The 21,720-nt window shown below is 43.5% G+C and overlaps 1 long non-coding RNA gene across 1 annotated transcript; it reads right to left on the reverse strand.

Moving 5' to 3' along the window:
• Positions 1–323: 323 nt before the first annotated feature.
• On the reverse strand, positions 324–21,678 carry LOC117018146 (uncharacterized). The gene is made up of 4 exons (XR_004422182.1): positions 21,571–21,678; positions 10,875–10,951; positions 2,380–2,625; positions 324–596 (listed from the first exon to the last, which is right to left on the reverse strand). It is a non-coding gene; the product is annotated as an uncharacterized LOC117018146 (long non-coding RNA).
• Between the last annotated feature and the right edge of the window lie 42 nt (positions 21,679–21,720).

The following is a 21,720-nucleotide window of genomic DNA, read 5'->3' on the forward strand; positions in this document are numbered from 1 at the left end:
TGGGCATATGAAGACACTGTCCCAATGCATTTTTAAGATCCCAGTGCTTTAATCAAGCCAATTGCTTTCGTGTTATGAATGTATAAAAAACATCTTAGTATAGGACGCACTTAATTATTTCAAAATACTGGCTCTTTGTTAACTACTGCTTATGTGCAGTGAGAATAAGCTCTCTAGTGGAAACTTAATTTCATAGAGGAAACAGTTTTGTTAGCTTAAAAATTAACATCAGCCCAATTCAGAAAGAAATGATGTACCTTATTGTATGTACATGCTGTACGAGAATATGCCATTCTTGAAAATATTAGTGTGTGGAAGAAAGTTTCATATTTATAGCCAACATTACAGCCATTGTGGAAATAAGTGAAGAACATCATGAATATATTTGCCTTCTCAGTAGGAAGCGGGATTCAAAATGAGGAATCGGTCAGTCACTGACCAAGTCCTGAGCACTGGGCTGAATACTGTGGAGACAGTGATCTGGCCTTCTGGGCTCACTGCGGCATGCAGGCTGTGGTGCAGGTGCTCACCTGCTGGAGTGAGCGGTTCCCCGGCTCACAGGCAGATTTAGAACGTTCCATGGACTGAAACCCTTCCTGATGAGGCAAAAAAAAAAAAAAAAAAAAGAGTTCATAAAAGTGAGCCCAAAGGGGGACTGCCCAGGCATGCATTCCCTTCCCAGGAACCATCCAGGCTCATCCCCTACAGGTCAATTAAGCTGTCCAAACACCCCTAAAAAGGGGAGATAAAACCCCAACTGGATTTAGCTGGTTCCTAAATATGAGCAAACTACTGGAGCCCGCCTGCTATCTGACCTCTAGCCTCATTATAATACAATTAAAACAAAATGAACATTGAGCCTTGCCCTCCCCTCTGCCCATGGGTTTTTCTGTATGCCTTCTGAGTAAGAGCATGCACAGAAAGAAACTAGTTATATAACCACCATATGTCAATCAAATAACCTCAGTCTATACGTCACATCTCCTGTGGGAAATTTTCCTACGCTGTCCTATATAAGAAAAAGCTAACCTAAAGTTAGGTGCAGTCGTCTGCCCCAGCAACCTCTATGTTGGCATCTTTCTTCTTGAATAAAACTTTCCTTGCTCTCCTACTTTTCTGAGTCATGCAAATTCTTTCACTTTCTGAAAATGACTAGGGGTATCCAATGACATACTTCCTTTGTCACCTTCCATAGGTCAGAGACTTTTTTGTGGATAAACTTCATTCAATTATTTTGTAAAAACAATTAAGTGAAAACAATGGCAATAATTGCAATAAAGTGTAATGGTGGTAATTTTCATCATTGCTATAAACTGCCACAGATTTTTCCTCAGTAACTTTCATACTGCAATGAATGAATCCTAACACTCTCAACTAATTCATTTCATTCTTTTATCACCCCCAGCGATGTCTGGCCATCTCATCTGTCTTCCTGGATTGACCTAAGAGCCTCCAGGCCAGGTGAGACCTGACAACTGCTCCAAGAAAGTCAAGGAGAAGGATGGGATAGGCAGGCAAAGTCACTCCCGCCGGCTGCACGGCCCTCTCTGGTCCACCGCTGGTCATGTTTCTCAGCCTCAGGCGTCCTCCCAGCACACTTGTACATGCAGAAGCTGATCCCTGTCTCCTGAGAGAGAGACACATCTCAAACTTTCCTGGAGGAGCTTCCCACTACCAGAACCCACACAGGGCCACGGCCAGGTTCGAGGTCTCCTCAGCGTCCCTCATAGGATGGCCCATGCTGGTCCTCTTTCCTGAAAAGCTTTTCCATGAGCGCCTACAATGACCAGCCCCACAAAACCATGGCCAGGCCCTTTGCTCCCAGCTCACTTGCCCGGGATAGTGAGGGTCTGTCCGCCTTGGTGAAGGGGACTTTTGGCTGTTTGCTAACCCACTAGTGCCATGCCCAGGAGGGGTCCAGAGGACCCCCATTTGGCTGTGAGTCCTCTATATGGGAAGTCCATCCGTGCCCTTAAAACAGCACTCACTCTGGGGCGGCCAGATGGCTCAGTTGGTTAGAGCGCGAGCTCTGAACAACAGGGTTGCCAGTTCGATTCCTACACGGGCTGGTGAGCTGTGCCCTCCACAACTAGATTGAAGACAACGAGCTGCCGCTGAGCTTCTGGAGGGGTGGCTGGATGGCTCAGTGGTTGGAGCGTGAGCTCTCAACAACAGGGTTGCCAGTTCAATTCCAGCATGGAATTGTGCCCCCTGCAACTAAGATTGAAAACAGTGACCAGACTTGGAGCTGAGCTATGTCCTCCACAACTAGATTGAAGGACAACAACTTGGAGCTGATGGGCCCTGGAGAAACACACTGTTCCTTAATATTCCCTAATTAAAAAAATATTTAAAAAAAACGAACAAACCAGCACTCACTCATTGCCTCATGATTGCTATGCACCAGGATTCAGTTTAGTTGCATTTTCTCCAAATTCCCTTTGTCCTTTCTCTGCAGATGTTGAAGGATGGGCTGAATTGACATGAAACTAATCCATGCAGATCATCTCTGTTTGTGGTGAATGAATTGCTCAGTTTTTTCCATAGCTAATCCACTTTCATATTTCCCAGTGACAATAATTAGGTCTTCTCAATTTCATAGTTTTCATAGTCTAATGTGATTTTCTGGAAAAGAGGAATGAAATGATGGAGATCAATGTGATTGTAAACCAGGACAGAGAAGGCTCTCTGGCTCAGGAGGATGCAGTAAGGTCAGGAATCTTCAGCCAGGAATTTTTCTGCTGGCCTCTCCTACTCACTTCCTCGCCTGTCCGGATACAACACACAGTCAGAAGACAGCTGGATAGGGAGGGGTGAGACAAAACTTTCCACCCCAGTTTTTCTTACTATAGTAGCATACACATTACAAAATTTCCCACCTTCACCATTTTTTCTTCTTCTTTTTTTTCTTATTAGTTTCAGGTGTACAAAAAAATATAATAGTTAGACATTTATACCCCTCACAAAATGATAAACACCCTCCCCTAATCTACTACCCCTCTGATATCGCATATAGCTATTACATTTCCACTGTTTCTATTCCTTATGCTATACTCCACTTCTGTGACTATATATATATATATATATATATATATATATATATATATATACGTATATATGTATATGTATATATATATATATTAAATTATAGTTGACATTCTTTATTATTCAGCTTCAGCTTCAGGTGTACAGCACAGTGATCAGGAATCTACACTGTCCCTGATGGAATACAAATGTCCATCAGATACCCTACAAAATCTTTACATTATTGATTATATCCCCCAAACTGTCTTTCATATCCCCATGGCAATCTTGTGGTTACCCATTGTGCTTTCTAATCCCCTCACCTTCTCCCTCATCTCCACCCCCTCTCCAATCTAGCAACCCTGAGTTTTTTCCCTATATCTCTGAGACTGTTTCTGATTAGTTTGTTCATTTATTCTAGTCTTTAGATTCAGCATATAAATGAGATCATATGGTATTTATCTTTCTCCGTCTGACTTATTTCACTTAGCGTAATGTCCTCTAGCTCCATCCACATCGTTCCAATTGATAAGATTTCATTCTTCTTCTTGGCCGAGTAATTCTCCATTGTATAAATGTTCCACAGTTTCTTGATCCAGTCATCTACCGATGGACATTTGGTTGTTTCCATGTCTTGGCTACTGAGAATAGTGCTGCAATAAACATTGGAGTGCATAAATTTTTTCAAATTATTGTTTTGGATTTCTCTGGATAGGTACGTAGGAGTGGAATTGCTGGGTCATAAGGTAATTCCATTTCCAGTTTTTTGAGATACTTCCATACTGATTTCCACTGTGACGGCACCAATCTGCAATCCCACCAGCAGTGCACGAGGGACCCCTTTTCTCCATATCCTCGCCAGCACTTGTTTTTTGTTGATTTATTGATGATAGCCATTTTGACTGGGGTGAGGTAGTATCTCATTGTGGTTTTTATTTGCATTTCTCCAATGATTAGTGAGGTTGAGCATTGGATTTAATTGGTATTTTTAGAGCATTTCACCCCAAAGGTGCAGAATACACATTCTTCTCAAGCACACATGGAACATTTTCCAAGACAGACCACATGTTAGGCCACAAAACAAGTCTCAATAAATTTAAGAAAACTGAAATCATATCAAGTGTCTTCTCTGACCACAAAGCTATGAAATTAGAAATCAATTACAAGAAAAAGACTGGAAGACACACAAATACATGGAGGCTGAATAATATGTTACTGGATAATGAATGGGTCAACAATGAGATCAAGGAAGAAATCAAAAGATATCTCGAGACAAAACAAAAATGAAAACACAACGACCCAAAATCTATGGGATGCAACAAAAGCAGTCCTAAGAGGGAAATTCATAGCAATGCAAGCCTACCTAAAGAAACAAGAAAAATCACAAATCAAGAGTTTATCCTTACACTTAAGGGATCTGGAAAAAGAACAGCAAAATAAGCCCAAAGGGAGTAGAAAGAAGGAGATAATAAAGATCAGAGTGGAAATAAATGAAATAGAGACCAAAAAAACAATACAAAAGATCAATGAATCCAAGAGCTGGTTTTTCAAGAAGATAAACAAAATCGACAAACCATTAGTCAGACTCATCAAAACAAAGACAGAGAGGACCCAAATTAATAAAATCAGAAATGAAAGAGGAGAAGTGACAACAGACACCACAGAAATACAAAAGATTTTAAGAAATTACTATGAGCAACTATATGCCAACAAATTAGACAATCTGGAAGAAATGGACAATTTTCTAGAAGCATACAACTTTCCAAGGCTAACTCAAGAAGAAACGGAAAACCTGAATAGACTGATTAGCACCAGGGAAATTGAATCAGCAATCAACAAGCTCCCAACAAACAAAAGCCCTGGACTAGATGGCTTTACAGGAGAATTTTACAAAACATTCAAAAAATAATTATCACCTATTCTCCTCAAGCTATTCCAAAAAATCCAGAAGGAGGAAAGGCTCCCAAACACTTTTTACAAGCCACTATCACCCTGATCCCCAAATCAGACAAAGACATTACAAAAAAAGAAAGCCACCTTCAATTTTTAAGTGTACACTGCAGTGGTGTTAAATACATTCATAACGTCGTGCAGCCATCACCACCACCATCTCCAGAACTCTTCTCATCTTGTAAAATGGAATCACTATATCCAGGAAACTATAACTAACCATTTCCTCCCAGTCCCCAGCCCCTGGGAACCCCTGTCTATCATTTTCGCTATTCTAAGTGTTCTACTCATAGAAGAGGAGTCATACAGCATTTGCTCCTTTGTGACTGGCTTATTTCACTTACCACAATGCCCTCAAGTTTCATGCATGTTGTACCAGAATGTCCTCCTTTCTCAAATTTCAAAAATACTCCCTTGTATGTATAGACCACACGGTGCTTATCCATTGATGGCCACGGGTTGCTTCCACAGTTTAGCTACTGTGACTAAGTTGGCCACGAACATGGGTATATTTGATCTAAAGCCGATTTTGTCTGATGTTAGTATAGCCATCCCTGCCCTCTTTGGGATGCTATTTGTACAGAATATCTTTTCCATACTTTAACTTTCAATCTAATTATGTCTTCTGATCTAAAGTGAATCTCTTGTAGACTGCAAATACTTACATTGTGTTTTTTAATCCATTCTACCAATCTATGTCTCTTAATCCACAGTTATTTTTTTCCCTTGAATATGCCCTGCTCGTTTTTGATTACTATATACACGGACTACCCTTTTCCATCCTTTCAAGTTCAACCTTTTTGTGTCTTTGGATCTAAAGTGAGTCCCTAATATAGGTAGAGTGTATAGCTGGTTCATGTATTTGATTCATTCTGCCAATTTGACTATTTAACCCACTTACATTGAAAGTGATTACCGACAAGGAGAGACTTATCAGTTCTCTGTCACTCTGTTGTTTGCTTTCTATATGCCTATGAGTTTTTGTTCCTCATTTCACACGACAGTCTTCTTTTGTGTTTAGTTGACTTTTCTGTAGGGAAATGTTTAAATTCCTTTCTCATTTCCTTTTGTGTATATTCTACAGCTCTTTTCCTTGTGGTTACCATGGGGAGTACATTTAACACTCTTATGTGACTTCATACAAGCTTAAGTTCAATTTCATATTTTTCAAAATAACTCTGCTCCTTCACAACTCTGACCTCATGCCGTTTCAGTTATTGATGTCACAAAATTATATCTTTATGCATTGCAAATCCAAAAACACAAAGTTTTTTTGTTTTGTTTTGTTTTTTTGAAGATTTTATTGGGGAAGGGAGAACAGGACTTTATTGGGCAACAGTGTGTACTTCCAGGATTTTTTGTTTTTCCAAGTCAAGTTGTTGTCCTTTCAATCTTAGTTCAGCTTCAAGTTGTTGTCATTTCAGTCTTAGTTGTGAAGGGCACAGCTCAGCTCCAGGTCCAGATGCTGTTGCTAGTTGTAGGGGGTGAATGAAGCTCACCATCCCTTGTGGGACTCGAGGAGTTGACCGGCAACCTTGTGTTTGAGAGCCCAATGGCCCATGTGGGAATCGAACCGGCAGCCTTAGGAGTCTGGAGCACGGAGTTCCAACTGCCTGAGCCACCGGGCCTGCCCTAAAGTTTTTTTGTTTGTTTGCTTGTTTTTTTTAAACAAGTACATTAGTCTCCTAATGTAGAAAGCAATGATGGGGCCTGCCTGGTGGCTCAGGCGGTTGGAGCTCTGTGCTCCTAATGCTGAAGGCTGCTGGTTCGATTCCCACAAGGGCCAGTGGGCTCTCAACCACAAGGTTGCTGGTTCTATTCCTCGACTCCCGCGAGGGGTGGTGGGCTCCACCCCCTGCAACTAAGACTGAACATGGCACCTTCAGCTGAGTTGTCACTGAGCTCCTGGATGGCTCAGTTGGTTGAAGCACGGGCTCTCAACCATAAGGTTGCCGGTTGGACTCCAGCAAGGGATGGTGGGCTGCATCATTTTGAGATCAATCAGAGTTTCAGAAAAAGGAATTGAATATTTTAACTGTAGGCACTATAAGGTCTTTAAAAGACAAAATTTATGACAGATTTTCAAATTGTAAATGAAAAGTTCCCTGAAGCATCCTACAAATTTTAATTTCTATTAAAGTCAACATCAGCCTTTAATATTCCACAAAAACAAAAAGTTCTTTGGGGTCCCCCCTCTTTTTTTCCCCCAAAGTAAAGGGGTCTTGAAACTAGTAAGTGAGAAAACCACTGTATGTTATGCCCAGTCATGATTTTTCGTGATTATGCTCCAGCCTCATAAGGCACCACTGTGATGGAATTACAAAAAATCCTGTATAAGGTCCTGGCTGGGCTGAGGTTTTTGTCCTTATAGCCAAGGAAGCTGATGTGTGGTGACCTGTCTGACTTGGACCAGTGAGCTTGTTTTCTCCTTTTTTTTTGGTCCTGTTTAGTTTATTTTTTCTTTTGTCTTTACAGTTTTTCTCATTTTCTTTTTTCCTTATAAGTTTACATTTTCTTATTTTAGTTTGTTCTCTTTCTCAGTTTTCGTTTTTCCTTTTCTTTTTCTCATTTTTTTCCTTTGTTCTTTTCTCATTTTTCTTTATTTTTTATTTTTCTTGTTTTTTTTCTCATTTTTTTCTTTAAAGTTTTTAGTTAGTATATTTAGCATTGTTAGTACAATTAGCATGGCTTACTATTACTTATTAGTATCGTTAGTGAGCATAGCTTGCATTGTTAGTATTGGTATCAGCATATTAAAATTGTTAGCATCGTTCATAAGCATAGTTAGCAGTGTTACTACTAGTTAACGTACTTAGCATAGTTAGTAGTGTTTGCTAGCATAGTTAGCATTGATAGTATAATCTGTTAGTGTAGTTAGCAGGTCACCATGTCGCATGACCTTCCACCCATCTCTAAAAAAATTTATTATTGGATAATAGCAATACATAGATAATATATTTTGCTTTTCTTATGTATTTATAAATAACATTTTAGTTCAAAATTATCAATACTGTATGATGAGACAGGTAAAAATTTAAGAGGAACGAGTTTGTGAGCTAAGAGGAACGAGCTTAAAAATTAGCCATTTGGCTCTGAATCCCTCGGCTAGCTGTGGGAACAGACAGTTTCCCAGAAGAAGCTGACTGTAGCAACCCCCTTGAAAGCTAACAGGCACCTTACCTCCATGATAGATGGGAAAAGAATGGTTCCCAGAAGAAGCCAATTGTAACAGCAAACTCCCTGCAAGCTGAGAAGCATCCTGCATAGAAAAATATAAACCCCCTACACACCTTCTCATCGGGGGGAGCTGTCTACTCTAGATTCTGACCCCGGCAACTCCTCTGCTGGTGCTTCTCTCCTCAAATAAATTTTCTAACCTCTGCTCCTTTGTGCCTTATGAATACTTTTACCACCTGCGAGCTAGAGAACACAACAATTTCCAAGTATGGGTTATAAAAAATTATAAATCCTAGATTGAGCACCTCTTCGTGTTCTCTTACTTGCTGGCTCTGAGGAAGCCAGCTGCCACGTGAGCTGCCCTATGGAGAGCCTCGTGTGGCTGAGAACTGATGTCTCCAGTCACACACATGAGTTTGGATGGAGATCTCCCCTCAGTCAAGTCTTGAAATGACTGCAGCCCCAGACAACCCCTTAACCACAAGCTGGTAAGATCCCCTGAACCAGAGAGGCAACTAGATTCTTTACCCACCATAACTGTAAGATAATTAATGTAGTTGTTTTAAGCCATTGCTTTCTGGGTAAGTAACTATGCAACAATAGCTAACTACTATAGTCTGTTTTTTTTTCTTGGAAAACTGTTAAAATAGTCTACAATAGGTACCCCATAAGTAACCACAAGCTTAGGGTCAGTGGGGGCTCTTGCATCTAATATTGTTACTTTCAGCCTAATTGTTCAGGAATCTGTTTCAGAGGATCTGGCTCTAGGTGGACCACACTGAAAACTGCAGACACAACAAGGGAAACATCCAGAAAGAAAGAAAAACGATCCTTCTCCCAGAGAGATCTCGTGTGACCACAGAAAATGACAATATCAAAAGGGAAATATCAGTTTTTAATGCTATATAAATCATGGAATAGCTCCTTTTAACATAGCCTAAGACTTTTTGAATAACCCAACCTCTGTTTGAACCCCATGGTTTCTTCTCACATGCTTTCCAACACAGGTCCTTTTTTGTCTTTCTTTTGATCTCAGGAATTCTGTATCCCCACTCCCCGCTTTTTTTAAATTAAAATTTATTGGGGTGACAATGGTTCCCCTTAAAAATTTTTTTTTGTTACAGTTGACATTCAATATTACTTTATATTATTAGTTTCAAGTGTAAGCAGCATAGTGGATAGACATTTATATAACTTACGCAGTGATCCCCTGATAAATCTAGTACCCAACTGGCTCTATACATAGCTGCTGCCACCCCCTTTTAAAAGTTAGTGTGGACCAGTGTGAGAAACAAAACTGTAAAAGAGGAAGATTGTGGAACTGGGAATGCCTGGGTTTACATTCTGGCTGTCACTAATTCAGAGCTTTGGGTGAGTCACTGGAATCTTTAAACAGGCATGCTAATGCTTACCTTTCAGAGTTGTTGTGAATATTTAAGCTTCAAAATTTGAAGTAATGCATTGAAGGACTCAGCACACCATAGGTGCTAGGTAAATACTAGTCAACATTGTTAGTATTCCTTCTCTCATGTTTGCTTCTTCCCTTAAGGCTGGTCTTACGGCATCTCCCAACACATTTTATTAAAAGTCACTTTGTCAGGGGGCCGGACCGGTGGCTAAGGTGGTTGGAGCTCCATGCTCCTAACTCTGAAGGCTGCCGGTTTCGATTCCCACATGGGCCAGTGGGCTCTCAACCACAAGATTGCCAGTTCAACTCCTCGAATCCTGCAAGGGATGGTGGACAGCACCCCCCGCAACTAAGATTGAACACGGTACCTTGAGCTGAGCTGCCACCGAGCTCCCAGATGGCTTAGTTGGTTGGAGCGTATCCTCTCAACCACAAGGTTGCTGGTTCAATTCTCGCAAGGGATGGTGGGCTGCACCCCCTGCAACTAGCAACAGCAACTGGACCTGGAGCTGAGCTGCGTCCCCCACAACTAAGACTGAAAGGACAACAACTTGAAGCTGAATGGCACCCTCCACAACTAAGATTGAAAGGACAACAACTTGACTTGGAAAAAAGTTCTGGAAGTACACACTGTTCCCCAATAAAGTCCTGTTCCCCTTCCCCAATAAAATTAAAAAAAAAAAAGTCACTTTGTCAAACTGTATTTAACAGGGAAACACATTCTGGATGCTACCCACGTGCTTATCCCAAGATTCAGAAAATCCTATTTCAGAGGAGAGGTACAACATGGAAATACAGGTTTTCAGCACTTAGCGAATGTAGGAGGAAAGTTGTTTGCTGGCATTTGCCAAGTAGTGTGTAGGCTAGATACACAGTGGTTCTCTCAAGGCTGTCCACAATGCTCTCCACTCAGAAAAGAAAATGAAATGTAAAATAACTGATCGGCAACTTACAACATTTCAGACTCTTTGAACTAAACAACATGTATTTGGTTGCTTCCTGAGTGGGAAAACCTAGAGAACGGGAAACGAGTGAGAGGGAGAATTCATCTTAACGGTATTGTTGGTAGATTAAAATTTTTGTACTATATTAGACATGACCTAATCAAAATGTTGTGTTAATTAAAATATATCCACTCTGAATCATATTAATATTGCACAATTAATATTTCCCTTTTAGTTGTATTAGTCCCAATATTTCTTTTTGTTTCTCTTTTAGTAGAACAGAACACTAATTCTAAACATTTTCTTTCAAAAGTAGTACAAGTATCAGTTTCTTAATCCATAGAGATAGCCACTCCCAATTGCAGTCTTACCTCCAATTTGATTGAGCATTTCATCCAGCTTTGATCATCTGTGGTTCGTCAGGAATTCCCCTCTCTCTGGGCTTCTCCTGGAGGAAAGAAAACAATGAAACTTCCCACCAGCTTTCAAGCCAGTTATTTATTAGTCACAGCTTTAGGCAGTTCAGCCTTGGTCTGCGCACAGGACACATGTGGATACATCAGCTACAGCCCTGTTCTCCCTTCACTTCTGAGACTGCTGGACTGCTGGGGCGTGAGCTGCTCTGGGATTCTGTCCCTGTTCTTAGAGCATCAGAATAGTGCCTTTATTCTGAAGAGTCAGAATAAGACTCTTCAATAAGGAGGAGAAAAAAACACTTTAAAACTTACATTAGGAAAGCCCTTTTAATTGTCCTTAAATCCAATTAATAGTATTAGTCACTTCAATGGTATTAGTCATTTCCACTAACCATCTAGTGGAAAATTTATGTCTCCCAAAATTGGAAGCCATCATGTCCTAGATACAGAAAAAAAAAACACAAAAAACTTTGAATTTATTCAAAACAATTAACTCCTAATTAATAGAGAAAAACCAAAAGTTTTCTACCTTTTGTAGAAAACAACCAAATGAAGACCTGTCACTGTAACAGGCATGGTATTTGTGCTGTAGGGATATGTACTGGTGTAAGAGGATCTGCTTCTGACTTGTGTGGAGTTGAGAGGTCCTGAGAGGGCTAAGTGGAAGGCAAGCCACGAGGTGATGCCAGGCTCTCCCCCTCGCTTCTTCTCCAAGAACAGTAGGGTGTCTGCCTCAGCGCTGGGAAGGCAAACCCACCTCCAGATGCCATTAGGGACCTTGTTCTTTTTGTTTCTTCTCTGCTTCCGACTCATGTATTTTTCCTCTCTTAATTCGTGACCTACCATTTTAAACTAATTAACCTCAGGGGCTTTATTTTTATTTTGAACATGACCTCTCTTAATAGGTATGTTTTTCATTGCTTTCCTAGCTGGAGTGTTGCTCTTCACCTTACCAACCAAGCTGTGGAACAAAGTACCCATTCTTTCTGTGCCTTCCTTCCTTGCTGTAAAAACGGAGATGGTAATGGTCCTGCCTCACGGCATCATTGGGAGAATTAAATGAGTTAGAAGAGGCACCTTTCTTAGAACAGAGTCTGGTTTGAAGAAAGCACCAAATGGGGCAGATGTTACTATTTTTAAGGACAATTTTACTTCTTTCCCCCTTATTCTATTTTTAACTTTTAGATTATTTTATTGAATTTTAATTTTAGCATTATCTTAGTTGTTTTTCAGGTTTCTCTATCATTTTAAATCATGTTTAATTTGCTCTACTGTTACCATTTTCTAATAATTTACTTCAATGACTCGTTTAAGCCTGTCCTTCACTTGGGTTTTATTGACCCTCTTTGTTGTCCCATTGTTTCTTTTTGGTTGGATTGGATGAGGGTGGCAATGCCAGTGGTCATTTTTAATGACTTGTCTTCATTATGGGCAACAGAAGTGAGTCTAGAGAAACAATTACCAAGCTTCAGTGTCCCTCAGCGACACCCGGAGGGCTTGTTACGACACAGACGAATGGCACTGCCCTGAGTGCCTGAGTGATTCAGTGGGTCTAGGTCGGGGCCCCCAGTATCTGCATGTCTCACAAGTTCCCAGCTGATGCTGCTGCTGTTGGTTGGGGACCACATTTGGAGATGCACTGGTCTGGATGAGTCTGAGTAGGGGACAGCATCCTCACCGTAAACTAGGGAAACGCTTTCCAGGCCCCTTCACACGCTTCTTACCACACACTCACATGCTTCACTGAATTCTCCCCAACACATTGCACTCCCTGCTCACTCGGAACTTCTCCCAAGGTCGTTAACACCCTCTCTGTATATGGGTCATTGACTGGCCGGAAAGGTTACTTATTAAAGCCTCACACCCTCTCCTTAAGAGAAAATACATGAATTTGAATCCACTGTATCGCAAACATATGGCGATAGGGTTTTACGCAAACGGTGGCAATTGCATGCTGGGAGCGAAGAGCCAGGAGAACCTCTAACCCGAGAATATACAGCTCTGGCGTGACCCTTGGGCTCTCGGCGGGCCTCACAGGAGTACAGGAACCTGGAAGTCAGGTTCCTGTCACTGCTTTGTTACTTTCACAGTAATGACTTCCAATAGAAGTTTGGGAAAATGATAACAGAGTCAACTGAAACCTCCCCGAGGGCCCATCTCTGCCCCCTCCTTTTCTCCCCAGGGATAACGGCTTCCCTGTAGTGGATGTGGACTCTTCCTATCATGTTTGTATATTTGTATTACCTGTGTATCTACCTATGACGGGCCAGCCGTCACAGAATCGAACGCGGTCCCTGAACGGGGGGTGAGGATGAATGAGAAACACAAATGTGTGCGGGAGGACTGGTGCTCCAAAGCGTCACCAGCCCCGAGTTTATTGTGCTCATGCCTTATATACCGGTAATCTCAAGGTTGCAAAGCAAGTTCCATGAAAATCACTTTTTGCAACAAATTAGACATACCTATCAGCACATCCTGTTCTGCTGACACACATAAGAACATCTTGAACTCCCCTGTCCTTGACCCATTGTTCCTCCAGAGAGGGAGCATGATATGCTTGCAAGCTTCCCTGCAATCGGCCTCCCACATCTACCAACAATATACAGTACACATTATTACACATTGTGATATTTACATAGTCTGCATCTGTCCCCCCTTTCTGATCATAATCTATGTCTCACCTTATCTCCATTACCCTATCCCCAAGTCCCTCCACTCCCTCAAATTCTGAAAGTACAGGGATAAGGCTGAGCTGGGCTTTTCCAGTCTTTGTCCTTTGTCCCTCAGCAGTACAGGATGCTATGCATTCTTCAAAGGGAGCTTTATCAAACTTGGATCGAAGCCACGCTGATAATCCTGATAATGGTTCCCTCTTGGCCCTAAATCTCCAGTTGTCTTTGTGTCCTCCACGTGAGAGAAAGATTTTCCTGTTGAAAGGATTCTTGCCCAACATTAAATAATCTTTCTGCCCTCTTCCTACCTCTCCACCCTGCCATCTCAAACGCACCACAAATTTCCGAAGGTGGAGGTCACTTAGCTCTCTCCAGATGGAGGGAGCTGCCCACTGCCTGACTCCAGCCACTTCACCAGTGAGCTGCAGTCCAGTTTCTACCCTGCAGACTCGCCTACCTCCCTGGCCCAGATGGGCTCAGCTGGCTGGGTGTGGAGTGCATGGCGCCATGGGAAGTGGCAGCCTGGCAGGCCACAGGCCGCAGGTTTAGGGCCCCCCAGATAATCCAAGAGGACCTCCTATCTCAAGGTCTTTAACTTCATTCTATCTACAAAGACATTTTGTTTTTTCCAAATGAAGCCACATTCCTACATTCTGGGGATTAGAACATGGACGTGTCTTTTGGGGACCTATACTTCAACCTACTACATATGGACTATCTCTCCAAAGTATCACCACACCAGTCTAGAAGATGAGTACCAGTAATACCATTTCTCTCTTTCTGGTGGGGAAATGGAACTTACTTTCCTGAGTCACAGAGCTAGTCAACAGGAGAGCCAGGATTTTAACACAGAGAACTGGACTATAGACTCCACGTTTCTAACCAAGTCACAGATCAGAGTTCAGGCACGGCCTTTCTTTTAGATCACTCACTTTCCCTTCTACTTATTCCCTCAGAAATTAAAAAAGGGTCCGAGTTCTTTGTTACTTCTGGCGCCCATATGATAAATAGCTAACCAAGTAGGCCCAACTTATCTATAGACCGAACAGGTCAGAACAAGCAGGGCAGCTACATTCTCCACATTCCCTTGGGATGCTACAATTGTGTCACACAAGTGTGAGATATACAATAAAATACATGTGTTGCTCAAACAAAGTTGTTCAGTCAAGTTATCTGAGCTCATGGTGAAAGTAGGGTGTGGGCAGACCAGTCAACATCAATATGACTTGATGGACAAGAGCACGAAAAAACAAACACAAATAAAACAATAATTAGTATCTCAGAGAAAACTTGGGCTATCCAGGCAAGCAGCGTTTCATGACTAGAGGATGCCAGAGGGCATTTAAAATGCATGAACAATGACAGAAAAACGCCAGCAGAGTGAAAATTCTGGACACGGGGTAACTTGTGTGTTTGTGTGTGTGTGCGTGCGTGCGTGCGTGCATGTGTGTGTGTAACGCATTCCATGAGCCCTTGGGGGAGCTGATCATGTGTGCCCACACCTTCTGTTGTTAGGCCTGCACAATCCCTGAGTTGCTGGGTCCTGCTTCTTCTCGCCTTGTACCCGCAAGAATAAACAGCTGGCATTCAGATTTAATCTTAAAATAAAAGAGGAAACATGAGTCATACCCTCATAGGACAGTTCTGCCACATCTATCACTGTAATGTGATTTAGCTCATACAGTTAGTAGGTAGGGGAGTGATATCAGGTAACACAGAAGTCAAATTGGTTCATATTCCACATTTCCTTAGCAAAAGAACCGGAAAATTATAAGCTTCTGTAGCAAAGAAAAAGCCAGCTTCTCCAGTGGCGGCAGGAATACTTTGGCTTTACGTTTTACAATGTGAAGCAAACACCTGCCCCTCAGAGAGGGGCCTGGACCTTGCATGAGTCTTGGCTCAGGCAGCAATGGTGCCTCAATTGCCTGCCTTACAGGTGGCCCCGGGGCTCAGAGGTCCGTTTCTAACCACATTGTCTCTGCATCGTCCAGTACTCCTGCCTTCTTATATTTGTTCTCGATTGCTTCCTAATCTTGTAGGAAGGACAGTAGAGGGGTTAGAGTTTCCCTGCCCTTTAACTCTGTGGACACACACAGGCTCTGGCACAAGTAAATCTCAACCCAGGCCTCCATTTGGGATGCTGATACAGAATCCCACCACTGCAACTGAGGGCAAAAAAGGGGCCACACACTAAACCTGACAAGCTCAGGGGAGGCCTGCATGGTGGGCCCTACAAATTCAGACACCAAAATTAACCACATGGGATGGTCTGAACATAAAAATTCCTAAAAGCAGGTCATGGCTGGTAGTCACATCCTTGGCTTGTAGCTTCCTTAACAAAGGTCAATCTTTTAAGTGAGCCTATGTAGTGTGTTTTTGCATCTAAGATAACATACCCTCAGAATGTCAAAGTAATCAGTTCTCTCTGGATCTCTCTGGGCACAACCCACCGCACCACAGCACAAGACCACAGAGCACTTCACTGTTATTCTGTTGCCGAATACCATCTCTACGTGCTGTAAATGTTCATTATTCACTAGCCTGTACCCACCAATGTAAAAGAAGTATGGTCTCTCCGTTTTACTTTTTATCCAATCCCAGAGATTTCCCCACTTTGCTTTCTCCCACCCCCTTAATCTACCACCAGTGGACTTCATGTAACCCTCATGTCTCCTCCTTTGATTCCAATGCATAAAATAAGTTGCAAACCCATCATTTTCTGAAGCATTTCCTCAGTCCATTGAGATTTTGCTTTCTAGCATTTGTTGTCAGTTTTGCTCAACTAAACTCATAAAAATTCTCTACAGGTTTGGATGTTTCTTAACTAAACTCATAAAAATTCTCGACAGGTTTGGATGTTTCTTACGTCAACACAATCATTGCGATAACAGCAACAAGCACTCAGAGATTGCTAGCTATTAGTCAGGAATGTTCTAAGAATGTTACATGGTCTTACATATTAAAGAGGAACAGGATATGTCATCCAAAAATATGCCACTTTGACATAGGATTATTTTGAACAGAAGACATTTGAGTAACTGAAATGTATTATCCCTCTAAAAGCAGTGCCTCCCAGGGCGGATGGGTGGCTCTGTCGTTTAGAGCACGAGCTATGGGCATCGGGGCTGCTGGTTTGATTCCCACATGGGCCAGCAAGCTGCGCCCTCCGCAACTAGAGTATAAAGTCAATGAGCTGCCACTCAGCTCCCGGGTGGCCAGACGGCTCAATTGGTTGGAGCGCAGGCTCTCAACCACAAGGTTGCTAGTTTGACTCCTCAACTCCCCCAACGGATGGTGGGCTGCGCCCACTGCAACTAATAACGGCAACTAATAACAGCAACTGGACCTGGAGCTGAGCTGCGCTGTCATGCAGGGTGTCACGCCGAGTCTCTGGTCCCGCTCCCCACATAAGAACGCAGGATATGGTGAGGCCAAAAAGGAACACCCATGGAGCCACAGATACGGGAGTCATACCACTATATGCTCTCTGGCAACCGGGTGAGACACACAAAGTAGGATCCACACGATCTGTAATCCGCCGTCTGCTTTTTCTGCCTGCCAACCAGCCAACCTACCAACGCAGCCACGGCAGCTATATCAGCAGCCAATTGGCTAACCAGCTACAGCCAACTGCTAACCACCACCGGAGCCAGCATCCTCCCCCCACCCCACATGAGGCCGAGAGCCTGGAAACTGCTCTCTGGGACACTGTCCCCACACTCCACACCTCCAGGGTCTCGCCTCATAATCTACGCGACAAGCATCTTCCGCAAGGGGCCCTGTGTCAGGAACTCAGCTCACGAAAAAAAAGGTCCCAGTCCAGTTCAAGTAATGTCCCAGGGGGTGTCCCTCGATGTCCACCTACTTTTTGGGCACAGCCAGAGCTCCCAGGGCACCGCCAGTCCTTCTGGGCACAGCCAGACTTCCTGGGCATAGCCAGGGTTTCTCATAAACAAGACTGCAGTCTGTGCCGGTGTCAACTAGGCCCAAACCCTCTCCACATTAGAGGGTGACCAATGTATGGACAGTTCCACGTGAGGCCTCCGGTCCCTGCTTGTCCCCTCTGATCGGGTAACTTGGCCCGAACCCTAATCAAGCTTGAAGGAGTCGGCCTCAAGCGGCCGCATGAAGTCCACAGATCACGCTTTCCTGGACTTTTCCTTTAGGCTTCGCCGGAATTGCTGTTACAAATGCAACTGTTTCCAAAGTTCCAATAAGAGTGCATTGGGTTGTTGGTCTATTTTCTTCCGATTGACCCCTGCTGCCATGAGATCACGCCACATCTGTGTGCGTGTTACTCTGAGGCCTGCAATCTTGCCCCCTTACTTTTGACTTGGGCTTCCAGGCTTTAACTTCTCAGACCTCCTGTCTTAACTTCCTTTGCCGCCGGCTGTCAACATCCCCTAGGGTGGCCATGGCAATGGTAACTTCATGGATCCGCCACCCCACATAGGGCATAAGAATGACAACCAAGGATCCAAAAGCACTTGCAGGGGCAGTATCCAAAACCAGATCTCTCATGCTGGTTGTAAAACGTTCGTCATCTGGCCTCCGCATATTAGGGTTGAACATAGCATGTCTCATACCCATTTCACGGATGATTTGAGTAAGTTCAGTATACGACTGCCATTGACTCACAGTGTCTGGCAGCTCGCCAGCCTCTCTCCATACTGTGCGCACCGCAGCAGTGAGCCACTCCATTAGAGTGTGGTTGCCCTGGTCTTGGGCCAACCTATGGCAATTCTGTAACCTTTATCGCAAGGACGGATGCACCTTCACGGAGGCTAGCTTTTCCATTTCGCCTGGGGAGCAGAGAATGTTGTCTGCTCCCTCATCCCATAAACGTAGTAGCCAAGCCGAGACTGGCTCTCCAGAGTGCTGTCGGCACCGCCTCCCCAGCTCCTGCAACTCAGTGGGAGTGTAAGGGGTATAAGTTGTAAACTCAGTCTCAGCTGGGTTACCGGCAGCAATGATCCTGGAGCCCAAACGTTTTACCTTTTGCTTTATAATGGGCCAGGCGTGGGGGTTTGGAGCTACACTGTCTCCACTTGCATTGTCCGCCTCTGCCTCAGCGTCTCCACTGTGCAGCTCCTCCTCTAACAGGCGGACCCGAGCTTCCAACGCCTCCCACCGGTACACCTGGTCCAGCACCTGGGCTATTCCAGCAAGCGCTTCCTCCGAGTTATGATGCACCGTAGTGAGAACCTCCTCCAACCAACGGTCCCGAGCTTCCAGCGCCTCCCCCTGGGGCTGCTGGTCCTGCACCTGAGCTATTTCATTAAGTGCGTCCTCCACGTTATGATGCAATGTGGTGAGGAACATCCAGCCCACGCAGCCAGCTGTATCCTTCGCCTCCTCTGGCAACCACTCAGCTAGAACCTGCAGGGCCCTCTCCACGCTGGCTGGAGAGCCATCCCTGTCCTCCCACCCCTCTCGGGGGTCCAACTTCTGAGAACAGTGGCTACCGGGTCCCACACACTGTGTGGGGGCCACATGTCCTCCTGCCCAGAGTCAGACACCATTTCTACCTGGCCGGAATCCTGCTCGCCATGCCAGCAGGATTGGGTGGATGCCTCAGTGCAAGATGTCCTCAATCCTCGGAGTCTACAGCAGCAGCAGATTACCAAAACGAAGGCGATGCCTTCTATGGCCAAGAGGGTGGTGTGCCATCTGGAGGCTCAAGTCTCCCAGGCAGACCGCACCTTCGTTCCCAGCGCAGCTCCTCGTGGGCCTTCTGAAACTGAGCTTTCATATGTAGAAACTGCTCCATTACCTTACAGAGAGTTTCGGCCAACACCAAACCCTGCTCATTGCACCATGTGTCATGCAGGGTGTCACATGGGGTCTCAGCTCCTGCTCCCCACATAAGAACACAGGATATGGTGAGGCCAAAAAGGAACACCCATGGAGCCACAGACAGGGGAGTCATACCACTATATTCTCGCTGGCACCTGGGTGAGACACACGAAGTAGGATCCACATGATCCGCAATCTGCTGTCCGCTTTTTCTGCCTGCCAACCAACCAATCAACCAACGTAGTCACAGGAGGTACATCAGCAGCCAACTGGCCAAATGGCTGCAGCCAATGGCCAACCATCACCCGAGCCAGCAACCCCCTTCCCCCCCACACCCCAGCGAGGCAGAGAGCCTGGAAACTGCTCTCTGGGGCTCTGTCCCCACATACACCCTCCACAACTAAGATTGAAAGGACAACTTGACTTGGAAAAGTCCCAGAAGTACACATTGTTCCCCAACAAAGTCCTGTTCCCCTTCCCCAATAAAATATTTAAAAATAATAATAATAATAATAAAATAAAATAAAAGTAGTGCCTCCCAAAAGAATTCAATTGTCATTCCCTCCTAGGATCAAGGAGATAAGGAGTTGGCACCACACCCAGACACACACTGTCACAAGCTATTGTATCACCCATGGATCCACTTATCTTTCCAAAGTCGTTTGCTTTTTCATAAGTGCCCTCCTTTTCCCTTACTAAGTTAGTTGTATAGACCCCCAAATTCTCTCCACCCCCTTGAGTTACTCATTTCCCAGTGCTTCCACGTTATGTGCCATGCACATGCTGATACACTTCTGTTTTTCTCTACTCTGTCTTTTGTCTGTCCAATTTACAGGGCCACAGACCCTAGGAAAGTAGCAGATAGAATTTTCCTCCTCTACAGTATGTGTTTGTGAAGTTAACTTATTTAATTACCACAACCTTATGAGGCAGTTTCTTTCAGCTGAGAAATCTGAGACAAAATGTTATTTAGCTACAGCCAGTATTATGATGGCACAGCCTGGAGAAAATAGTCAAGTTCTAGAGTCGGAATGACAGTTGTGGGGATGGGGGCAGGGTGAATGAATAAAAGGGGGGAAAAAAGAGCAAATACCAAGCTTCTTGAGTTGGTGTCAAAAGGAAATTGTGGCCAAGACATGGAAACAACCAAAATGTCCTTCGATAGATGAATGGATAAAGAAGTTGTGGTATATATACACAATGGAATATTATTCGGCGGTAAAAAAAGATGATATAGGAACATTTGTGACAACATGGATGGATCTTGAGAGTATGATGCTAAGCAAAATAAGTCAGACAGAAAAAGCAGAGAACCATATGATTTCACTGATATGTGGTATATAAACCAAAAACAACAAAAAAACTAGACAAACAAATGAGAAACAAGAACTCATAGACACAGACAATAGTTTAGTGGTTACCAGAGGGTAAGGGGGGTGGGGGGTGGGAGATGAGGGTAAGGGGGATCAAATATATGGTGATGGAAGGAGAACTGACTCTGGGTGGTGAACACACAATGGGATTTATAGATGATGTAATACAGAATTGTACACCTGAGATCTATGTAATTTTACTAACAATTGTCACCGCAATAAATAAAATAATAAATAAATAAATAAATAAATAAATAAATAAATAAGGAAATTGTGGATCAATCAACCGAGATAAGCTGGAATTTTGAAAAGTTTATGAAAGTTATCTGGGGGCTGCCCAGATAATTGATAGCTGATTAAACATACTAACTTTTTCTTAAAAATCGTAACAGCAAAATGAATTCAAACTAGAACAGCAGCCTAGAACAATCCTGAAATTTACTTAAAAAATGGATTTCTGACAGAAGAGCTAAACTTTTCCAAAGCATAAAGCGCAATGGTCACTCCCAGCATTCTTTGTAACTCATTCTTTTTTTTTTTGGGGGGGGGTGTCTTTATTTAGAAGTTTGGTGATGTTTTTGTGACCAGAAATATACAGTAGGAACTTAACTCTTATTTTTGTCAATTAGCCTATAGTAAACTTGGTTTCATTATATGTCCTTTTGCTTCAAGACATAATGTTAAGTGAAGATTTACTGTCTAAGGACCTACACAGAGCCTTATCAGGACATGGGTGAAGGAGCAATAATTGTAGTCGGTGGCTGTGAGGGAAAGTTGCAAAGACAATATAATATTTAAGCTGCAGTTTACCTGGTGAGTAGCCCTCCACCTCTCCGGGGAAACCTAATCCGCTGCATGAACCGGGCTGGGGCATCCTTGTAACCCCGCACCCAGAAGTCAACGCACCCAGCCAACCGGAGGACTCCATCTCCGACACCCGCTGAAGGTTGGGTTTGCTGC

The sequence above is a fragment of the Rhinolophus ferrumequinum genome, chromosome 26, assembly GCF_004115265.2.
Source record: "Rhinolophus ferrumequinum isolate MPI-CBG mRhiFer1 chromosome 26, mRhiFer1_v1.p, whole genome shotgun sequence".
Classification (NCBI taxonomy): domain Eukaryota; kingdom Metazoa; phylum Chordata; class Mammalia; order Chiroptera; family Rhinolophidae; genus Rhinolophus; species Rhinolophus ferrumequinum.